Source organism: Aplysia californica, unplaced genomic scaffold (genome assembly GCF_000002075.1).
Source record: "Aplysia californica isolate F4 #8 unplaced genomic scaffold, AplCal3.0 scaffold00299, whole genome shotgun sequence".
In the NCBI taxonomy this organism is placed as follows: Eukaryota; Metazoa; Mollusca; class Gastropoda; order Aplysiida; family Aplysiidae; genus Aplysia; species Aplysia californica.
Genome location: NW_004797569.1, coordinates 690,541 through 701,081, shown reverse-complemented (window position 1 = coordinate 701,081; position 10,541 = coordinate 690,541). Strand labels below are relative to the sequence as shown.

General features: G+C 40.6%; 1 protein-coding gene across 1 annotated transcript in view; it reads left to right on the top strand.

Annotated features, from left to right (window-relative positions):
• Positions 1 to 208: 208 nt before the first annotated feature.
• LOC101851276 (pyrokinin-1 receptor) overlaps positions 209 to 10,541 on the top strand; it is a gene marked incomplete in the record, with an annotated part of 39,130 nt that continues 28,797 nt past the window's right edge. Inside the window, 1 exon segment of the mRNA XM_013084519.2 lies at positions 209 to 694.

Below are 10,541 nucleotides of genomic sequence, written 5' to 3'. Positions count from 1 at the left end.
AGGGGGAGGAGGGATAGATAGATAGATAGATAGATAGATAGATAGATAGATAGATAGATAGATAGATAGAAGGGGGGAGAGAGAGCAGAAAGAGAGAGAGAGAGAGAGACGGACAGACAGAAAGAGAGAGAGACAGAGAGAGAGGGAAAGAGAGAGAGAGAGAGAGAGAGAGAGAGAGAGAGAGAGAGAGGGAGAGAGAGAGAAGAATACCTTTTGGTGTGCACTCCAGAGCGCTCTCCAGAAAGGATACATGGCCAGAAAGGATACATGGCCAGCAAGGTAAAACGCAATGACTCCAGACGCACGCACTCAAAGCTTTAAGCAGCTGTGAGCCGCGGTTCACCACAACGCACTCTAGCTCACCAACTTCGTGTGAGCGAGGGGAGGTGGGTACAAATGAGAGGGGGAGGGTAGGGAGAGGGGGACTGTGTGGAGGGACGATCGTAGCGGAATGATGCGGAAACCATAACAGAGAATCACAGAGACCCATGGGCGGGCATTCTCGTACTTGCTGGAAACGAGATTCCAGTCCAGAGAACTTTTTACTATAGCAAGGATGTGATTTGTTGAGGATAATGTTTGTATCCACCAAGCCAGGATTATGAAACAATGTGATCTGGATTACGTAAAACATTTTCTGAAAGTGGTTTGTTTGCAGATTGGTGAATTTTTATGTCTTTTTTATTGACTTCGGGTGAGATTTCTTAGTGTTTCTGATTTGAAAATAATTTTATTAATTTTAATCACCGTTTTAGTCGAAGAAAATTTTTAAAGATTACTTAGGTGTGAGCTTATTTATTTTTAATTAATCTTTTTAAAAACTTCGTTGGTTGAAATCAATGTGGGTACTGCATGTATTTATTATATATGTTGTGGCATATTCTATTAAACAGAACGATTTTTCCAGTTGCTGTTTTGTGATAGTCATTCGTAATTGCCATTGACTATGTTTAATGTCGTTTTCAACATGGTCAAGTTATTTAAGTGGCGGGACCTCAAAATGTAACGTCCATCTCGGATAAAACGGAGCCAAATTGGGTGGAGAGTCTTTAACCCCCCCCTCCCCCCCCCCCAAAAAAAAAGCCAAACCCAAGCACAAATTGCCGTGTTGAGGATCAGCCCCCTCATCTGGGCTTTCTGCATCCTCTCTATCGCTTCTCCTTTGCTTCTTTTTGATGTCTTTCGGCCATACCCATTGTCTTCGTGTGGTAAGATCTAACACTTAGCATCCTTGGATATGGGCAAAACATCTCGGAGGTCCCGTGTGCAAGCGGCAGGGGTAGGCTTCGGTTGCCCCCCGTCAAACTTCAATATAAAATAAATTCCTACCAAAATGAAAATGGTTAATATGTCCCGCGCGCTCATATGGCCGTTTGCAGTTGCAAGAGCGGTAAAATACTTACCAAAAGAACCAACAACATTAAAAGGGACCAGAACCAGAGCCATCCGCTCCATAGTCCAGCCTGATATACTGAGCTAAGCTGACAGTGTGCCGGGGTTGTCATAAACTGTAATTCCCAGAATTTGCACATTTTTCGCTAATGCATTTGGGGGCTTATTCTTCTTTTCCGGAATAGTTCAAAGGAATATGATTGTAAATAATTTGTAGTATTGCCTTAAAAAGTCTGAGCATTTAAACACTAGCATTTTGGGCAACAAATCAGTGATAAAAAAACAACAAAAAACCTACTATTATTTCGTTCTCTTATTGCTTTTTCGGTTATAGTAGTTGTTATTGCTTTTGTTGTCTTTGCTTAAGTTGGTGAAGAAGTGTTGCTGTTGTCGCTGTTGTTGCCCTTGTTGTTACAGTTGCTGTTGCTGTTGTTGTTTTTGTTGCTGTTGTTGTTTTTGTTTTTGTTTTTGTGGTTGTTGTTGTTGCTGTTTTATTTTGGTTGTTGCTGCTATTGTTGTTGTTATTGTTATTGATGCTGCTGCTGAATTGATGTTTTTGTTCCTGTTGTTGTTGTTGTTGTTGTTGTTGTTGTTGTTGTTGTTGTTGTTGTTCCTATTCATGTTCCTGCTGTTGTTGTTTTTTGCTGTCGTTGTTGCTGTTGTTGTTGTTGTTGTTGTTGTTGTTAATGTTGTTGTTGTTGTTGTTGTTGTTGTTGTTGTTGTCGTTGTTGCTGTTGTTGTTGTTGTTGTTGTTGTTGTTGTTAATGTTGTTGTTGTTGTTGTTGTTGTTGTTATATGAGTGATGATATCAACATCGATAAAACAAGACTACGAACAAGTCCCCATTCGCTCGCGCTGGAATCCACAACGGTCGAGATAAATTCTTATGTCACCTGACGCGTGTCTGGGCCCTGCGAGGGTTAATCAGCTTTGTATACAAAGCGCATCTGTGTTGTTGAGGAACGGATCTTGTCAGTTTTGTTAGTGTTTGAACGCTTAATCTGCTACTGGCAATGTATGCTTCCAGGAAGCCTAGAGTCTGTTAGAATTATCTTGGGTCTGCTGGGATAATGACAATTGAAAAATGTACATAGTATGCTGCTGAGCATGTATATGCGCTATATAAATGTGAGGTAGCGTGGTGGAATCAGGCTCTCGACAATTTTTGAGCATGTAGAGTTATTGATATAATCTTATAGCTTGTTCACTTGTCTTTATTTGGATGAATAAAATATCCATTTATCTTGAATACAAGTCGAGATATTTGTGAATGAAGGAGGTGGGGATCACCTGTTTTCAGAGGTAAAATTAGTGAGAAAATGGTTGCCAAAGATTAGTTATTTCCTTAGCTTAAGAGTCCGTGGTAACTAAAAATGTATATTTTTTGTGCCTTTAATCCACGTTTTTCAGAAAAATCTACAGAAATAATAATATGCGTTCTTTAATGGACATGAACGAAGTTGAGCCAAAAAAGAAAAAATTGATAAAAATTCACAAACCTGCGAAAAAAAATGCAAGTTTCTTCACTTTGGTTATTTTGACGAGAGCCTGATTCCACCACGCTGCCTCACAAATGCAATAATTGTCATTATTATTAATGAGGGTACAACAATCATTCAAACAAAAACAAAAAGACAAAACAACAACAAAAAAGTTAAAATAAAGGTAACAACTCCATCCCCCCCCACCCTTTCCCCTTCGAAAAAAGAGGGAAAACGAAAAAAAATCAACAAAATAAGCCGGAGACATGATTCAGACCAAACCAAATAACAAAGCTATGCATTCCGTTTCTATTGTGTTTGTTTTCTGTGTGCGTAAACGCGTAGTGTAAGAATTTACCAGAAATTAAGTGACTAGATTTCACTGTTTGTTCGAAAAAGATGTTTTCGTGCTTGGTTATTACTTTTTCATGCCACAGTTGTAGCATTTCAAACGATGCAAAGTTCACAGAAACAATCCTGAAACGAACAAGTAAACGAATCAAAACAAGAAATAACCACGGACTACTCGTTACAAAATACAGTTGAACCTGCCCTGAGGACCACCTCTATAAGACGGCCACCTGTGCAAACGGCCACTTTCCATTTCCCCCCTTGCGTTTTTTCTATAAAATTTAACTGTGTAAAACGGGCACCCGTCCAACGCGGCCGCGTCCGCGGCCACCATACTTTAACACACAACCCCTATCACGCTGAGCAATAACACCTGTCTTAGACGGCCACCTTAGTGACTCCATTACGTTTTGTCATAAATTGTGCATTGACCCCTGGTGTTGTGAGCTAGCCGTCATAATTCAATCACCTGTCGTTGTTGTTAGGTAGTCCCTCCAACCGATCTTGTCGCGTAGGCCCCTCCCACTGTTGACCAATAGGTACCAATTTTCAGCTGCAGTTGAGGTAAGCGTGTGATCCCTCATAACCCGTAAGCCCCGCCCAGAACTCATACACAAATCGTAAGTGAAATCAGTGGTCACTGTTTACCCAATCTGTAACAAAGTAACAATGGACGTCAACATGGACTTGTGACAGATGCGTCGCTCGTTCTCCGAGTGGTGGCAACCCATGTGTCAGTTCTAACATGGCACTTGGTCTTCCTCGTCTTATACATTTCGTATTATTGTCACTCTGGGGCAAAATCAGCAACAAAATAAAGATAACAAACACAAATCAAACCAACAACACAAGCAACAACAATGCGGCTACTTTCGATTGGGACTTCAGATGGGAATGGTTTGTTTTCTTCATCTTGATCAGTCCTGCCTAAGACTGCCACATGTGGCCACTTTTCTCCTTGGCAATATGTGACCGTCTTACACAGGTAGATAGATATCCAAGTTAAACAAAATATTGTTATCTATATCTACATCATATTTAGATAAACAATCCTTTCACGAAATGGTCTAGGTCTGTAACTTTGCAGTTTAATTAAGACTTGCGACCTCTGGCTTTAACGTCCATCTCCTGTAGAAACGGGTCGGGAAAATCCTGCAGGGCTAAGTGCTTATCCCAAGGACGCAACATCGGACTGACCGAGCCGAGTCTCGTAAACCCGAACCCGTAATCTCACGATTCCGAGTCTGGTAGCCTCTGTCCCCACCCTAGGCTAGTGTAAATAATCTATGATAATTATATTACAATTCGTATTATGAAGGGAAAAAAATGAGTCGAAAACCAAATATTCTATTCTTGAGTTCCCCCCCCCCCACCTCCCCCACCCAACCCAAATAGAAAAAAAAATGAATGAATGAACTGTATGAATGAAGACGAGGGAGTGCATCGGGTGAACAACCAATGAGAAGAACAAGGCTAAATAATGACGCCGAACTGAGAATAGACTCACGAGATTGTCTCCCTTGTTCTCTGTCCAAAAAGATGGATAAGGGGACACGACTCGAGGTGCCAAATTAGCTGGCAGACGTGAACGATCGCCCGAGTTGACGCATCTGAGAGGCTGGTCATTCCAGTGCCTTTACGCGTGATTTATCGGGTCCTTTCTCGACACCGAGGCCACACAATGTTTGAGCATTGCTCTCTATACATGTACTTTTATTTTAACTTTTTCATCCTCTGTTGTCGCTAGACGTCGAGGGGAGATGCAATTGTCTGTGGTAGGCCAGCTCTGCAGCTCTTTCAATTGGGATATCTATCTATCTATCTATCTATCTATCTATCTATCTATCTATCTATCTATCTATCTATCTATCTATCTATCTATCTATCTATCTATCTATCCGTCTGTCCTTCCTTCCAATTCTTGTCTGTCTGTCTGTCTGTCTGTCTGTCTGTCTGTCTGTCTGTCTGTCTGTCTGTCTGTCTGTCTGTCTGTCTGTCTGTCTGTCTGTCTGTCTGTGTCGCTCTGTTTCTCCAGTCAAGGAAGGTCTGTTTGGTTGTTCATCTTCCGAAATGTTTGTTGTATGCTCTTTCTGTCTGCCTACAAAGATCAACGGAAACGTTACTGGAACATCCTAACCGGACTCAGCTACCTGTGAATGCCTGGAAGTTTCCCCATTCCTGTCTCACGGTGCAAAAATCAATCATCGTCTAGGCTGGAAAATCTAACCATTTGCCATCTGGTTTGGTGGCTAGTCGGACATCTTCACGGAGATCAAAGAGTTTAGCGGACCTCAAGAATCCATTCTGTCAGTCGAGGCGTTAATAAAACCGTCAACAGAAAATCATCGTACCCAAACTAATGTAAAATATGTGTATGTGGCTTTTTTTAATTTTCATGCAATATTTAGCAGATGCTTCCGGATAACATGAAACAAGAAAAGAAAAAACTACAAAAAAGAATTAATCAATAAAAATTTAAAACTAAAAAGGCGACACAAAAAACAAACGAAAAAAACCCACGTACAGTGTGTAGCCGAATAATAAATATACTGAAAATCATAGAGTTTACACAACACACAGAATCTTTGAAAGTACACCATCAGCCTTAGAAAAAGAAGAGGGACCACATTACTCCCATGTTAAGAACGTTGCATTGGCTTCCCGTGTCAGCTAGAATGTCATATACAATTGCAATATTATGTCATAAATGTGTCAATAACAAAGCTCCCTCATATCTTTGTGATCTCATCCAGATTCATGTTCCATCTAGATCACTAAGATCAGGCGACCAGTATCTTGTACGAGTTCCTAGAAAAGGCGGTAAAAAATTAGCCGAAAGATCGTTCGCCCACCTTGCTCCGTCAGTTTGGAACTCTCTTCCCCAACCCTTGAGACATACAACATCTGAGTCTAAATTTAAAAAATCTTTAAAGACACATTTAATGACATCCTTTTTAAGTCAGTAGATCCATGTTCAATACAATGTTTTGTAAATGTCTATGTACCCATTTATGTATTTTGTGAATTGCAGTGTATATATTATTTTATTCTCATTTCGTGACGATGTGTAATCGTGTGCGTGTGATAAGGAAGTAGATGTGTGTGTGTGTGTGTGTGTGTACGTGTGTGTACGTGTGTGTGTGTGTGTGTGTGTGTGTGTGTGTGTGTGTGTGTGTGTGTGTGTGTGTGTGTGTGTGTGTGTGTGTGTGTGTGTGTTTGGCATACATGTGTGCGTGTTATGTGTTCGTGAGTGTGTATGCGTGTGTTTGTGTGTGTGTATATGTACAGTCAAACCTGGGTAAGACAGGTGGCCGTCTTAGGCAAGACTGATCATGATGAAGAAAACAAACCCAATTCGCAATCCAAAGTAGCTGAAGAAAACAAACCCAATTCGCAATCCAAAGTAGCTGTATTATTGTTGTTTTTGTTGTTTTTGGATTGTATTTTGTTTGTTATCTTTATTTTGTTGCTGATTTTGTGCAAGGGTGACAATAAAACGAAACGTGTCAGACAAGGAGGACCGAGTGCTATGGTAAAACAAACATATGGGTCGCCACCACTCGAAGAACGAGCAACGCTTCTGTCACAATTAGTCCATGTTGACGTCCATTGTTACTTTGTTACAGACTGGGTAAACAGTGACCACTCATCTCAATTATGATTTGTGTATGAGTTCTGGGCAGGGCTTATGGGTTATGAGGGATCACACGCTTCCCTCACCAGCAGCTAGAAGGTAGGCTAGCTATTGGTCAACAGTAGGAGGGGCCTACGCAATATGATCGGTTGGAGGGACTTACTAACAACAACGACAGGTGATTAGATTAAGCCAGGGGTCAATGCACATTTAATGACAAAACGTAATGGAGCCACTAAGGTGGCCGTCTAAGACAGGTGTTATTGCTTAGTGTGATAGGGGTTGTGTGTTAAAATATGGTGGCCGCGGCCGCGTTGAACAGGTGCCCGTTTTACACAGTTAAATTATATAGAAAAAACGCAAGGGGGGAAATGGAAAGTGGCCGTTTGCACAGGTGGCCGTCTTATAGAGGTGGCCGTCAGGGCAAGTTCGACTGTATATGTGTGTGTGTTTGTGTGTATATGAGTGTGTGTGTGTGTGTGTGAGTGTGTGTGTGTGTCGCGTGCATGAATATTTTTCTTATATGCATTTATGTAAAGCGCCTAGAGCTGTGTTTACACGGGAGTGGGCGCTATAGAAATGATCTTCATTATTATTATTATTATTATTATTATTATTATTATTATTATTATTATTATTATCAGCACTATGACTGTATTCTTAAGCCTTAAAAAGGAATAGCCTTTTTTGTCCCTTGCATTGTCTTAGGCCTAAAGTTAACGTAATATTATAGTTAGTTAAACAAGAATAATAAAATTTGAGTTTAATTCATTTGTAGCTTCGGCTTGTTGTTTTTTTTGTGGTTTTTTTTAGCTTTCTTTCTTTCTTTCTTTTTTTGGGAGGGGGTAGATACTTTTTGTTTTTGTTTTTTTGTTTTGTTTTTTGACAAGCGTTTATGTTCGGCTTGTACAAATATTCTTTATCGAATCATTTCTTTGTATTGAACAGATGATTCTGGAGTGTTTTTATTTGGATTTGGCGAAAGGAACATTAGCATCTCCATGTTTTAATGTTGAGAAAAGTGAGCCATCAGAAAGCCGAACAGTCGAACCTGCTGTAACGATCACTTGTAAAAGGCAATCCCCTGCAGAAACGACCACTTCCCTCTTTGTGTATTTTTTCATATTACAATGATACAAAGAGGATCACCTGTCTAAGACAACCAGTTTTCTACTGGAATGCTGACTGTCGTCTGGGACAGGTTTCATTGTAAACTGACGTTTTCTACGAATAACCTACCAGTAGCACACTCAAACGACGCGCAGATGAAAATAATAATATTGAGATATTACCTTTTTTTTTGTAGTTGCTTTAATTATGAAGAAGAAACTTTTTAAAAATCACCTTGAGCTTTTGATAAGATGAGATGTATGTGACCCTTCTCGGTGAGCAAGATTTTAATTAGATTACGGTATGCATGTGTTTTATTTTCCCGCAGTGCAAGCTGAAGGAAACATTGGAGGAAGGGCAAAGTTAGACAAGGCAACACGTTACATTTCTTTTTCGGCCTGGGTTGAATATATATTTTTTTTCAATGAATGATTTTTCTACATCCTCATAGGCGCAATTTTGATAATTTCGGAAGCGGACTTCAACTATGACTGTCAGAAGGCCTTAGGAGTACGGCGTGTTCGCCTTTGGTTCAAAAGGTCTGAGTTTCGAAACCTGAAGGCGATGGAAAATTTTCTTCTCTAAAATTATCTTCTTCCACCTCTTTCCCTGCTCAATATCCATATTCTGTCGTCTCCTTTCGACTCCACTCTCTGCCCCCCCCCCCCCGCCCTTTTGCCCCCTCCTCAAGGCTCATGACTCTTTCTGCAGCCTTTCAACTGCTACTCCATGGCTGCTTCTTACTGCTGTTTTTAAGCCACACCCTTGATCTTAAGGTAGGTAGGACCTAACACCTAACGTTCTCGGATATAAGGGTGTAAAAAATTACATGGGTCCCGAGTGCAAGTTATGCAGGTTAAAGACCTCTAGTTCTAAAATCGACACGACTAGGCTTCGGCTGCTGCCTGGCATATTTCGAAATTAATTCCTACCAAAATGAAAATGCTTAAAATGTTCCGCGCGCTCATATGATCTTTTGCAGTATCACGGGCCGTAAAACACCAGCACATACAAAAAGAGTCCAAAAAGGTCTGAGAATGGTTCCAAATCTCAGCAGAAAGACCGAGATGCTCCATAAAAATTCTCCCTTCTCGGTAATCGAATTCGGGTTTCCTGCGTGCGACAGCGAAGAGCTACACCACGACTTTGGTTTAAAGTATTGTAGAATTATATTTTGTGAAACATTTCGCTTAGTTGCGTGCATTGTGCATCGTTGTATGTGTATCAGTGTGCTTGAAAGCAGTGAGAGCAGTTGTGTGTTGACGCTGAATCTTTGTACGGTGATGTTCTGGTATAATCGCCCAAAATTTCTCTAGAAAATCAATGAAATTGGTCTTATCTTATCTTATTTTCCCCCGAAAAGATAAATGAACTGTCTGAGAGTAGATTCAACTTCCAATATTAATTATATGAACAATTTATTCAATAAATACGTGCGTGTTGTCACTCATTAAAAAACTAAAACAGGTTAAAGATAAAAACAGGTGGGAAAACACTCATAAAGAAAACAATGTACCCAGAAAGTTATCATGGGGTCTAAAATTTACACAGATAGCAAAGAAAGTCTGGAAGCAGACATTCGTTTATTGTCGAAACAGGATGGGCTGCATTAACGGAAAAATCCCAGTAAAGTTCCATTTAAACATCGTGAACATCGCCCACACCAGCACATACCCGCATACCAGACTCAGCACAGCCATAGGCCTTCTATCTTCCTCTCCGGAGACGAAACAAAGATTTAAAACAAGACACCCTCTTATCTTTATTGTGGAAGGTGCACGGTCCTTTTTTTCTCTGTCTTTATTGCTGTTTCATGCAACCAGACTCGCGTCTACCGCGGTAAATTTCACCAAATTCATGACACTACAACGTCAGAGAGGGTTTTGTTTTTTTCTTCCTTACGATATCAGAGCGTCGTTGATGTGGTCAGCTTCTCTTTCTTTAAAAAAAATTAAAAAATGAATGCATCTTTCATTCGATTGTGTTGCGGGTAACTCGGGACTATTATATCGCAGTGACTAAAACTCAACAGCCTCTACCATACATTTTGAAACCACTTATGTTATTTAGAGGCATGTAATGCATCTTTTCTTTCTATGGTAAAGACGATAAAATAAAATATATTGAAGGTGCTTACTTCCTCTTTAACCCCTGCCCCCCCCCCTATCCGACCATCCTTCCCGAAAAAAAAATAATTAAAAAAGAAATCAGTCTATTTTACCTTTCGTCTTACCCCACCTGACATGTGATAACCCTCCCCCACCCCAATCCCCACCCCAATCCCCCATTCTCGGTGCAGTGTGCAACGATTCTTTATTTTCTCCGACAGTTTTACTTTCGGTGCAAACAGGTTTCTCCCCAGTTCCTCACCCCTCACCTTCCTCCCCACGAAGAATCTGGTGCGACATCAAATTGAAACGTACCGGGTCTTGCAACCTGCGTTATCAACAACGCGGCCAATTCGTTGCGAGAGGATCTGTTTTGTGCGTCTGAGCTGTTTTGGGAATGACAGGAGTGAATATTGAGACGTGTTTATATGTAGGGGGAGGTGTGTGTGTGTGTGTGTGTGTGTG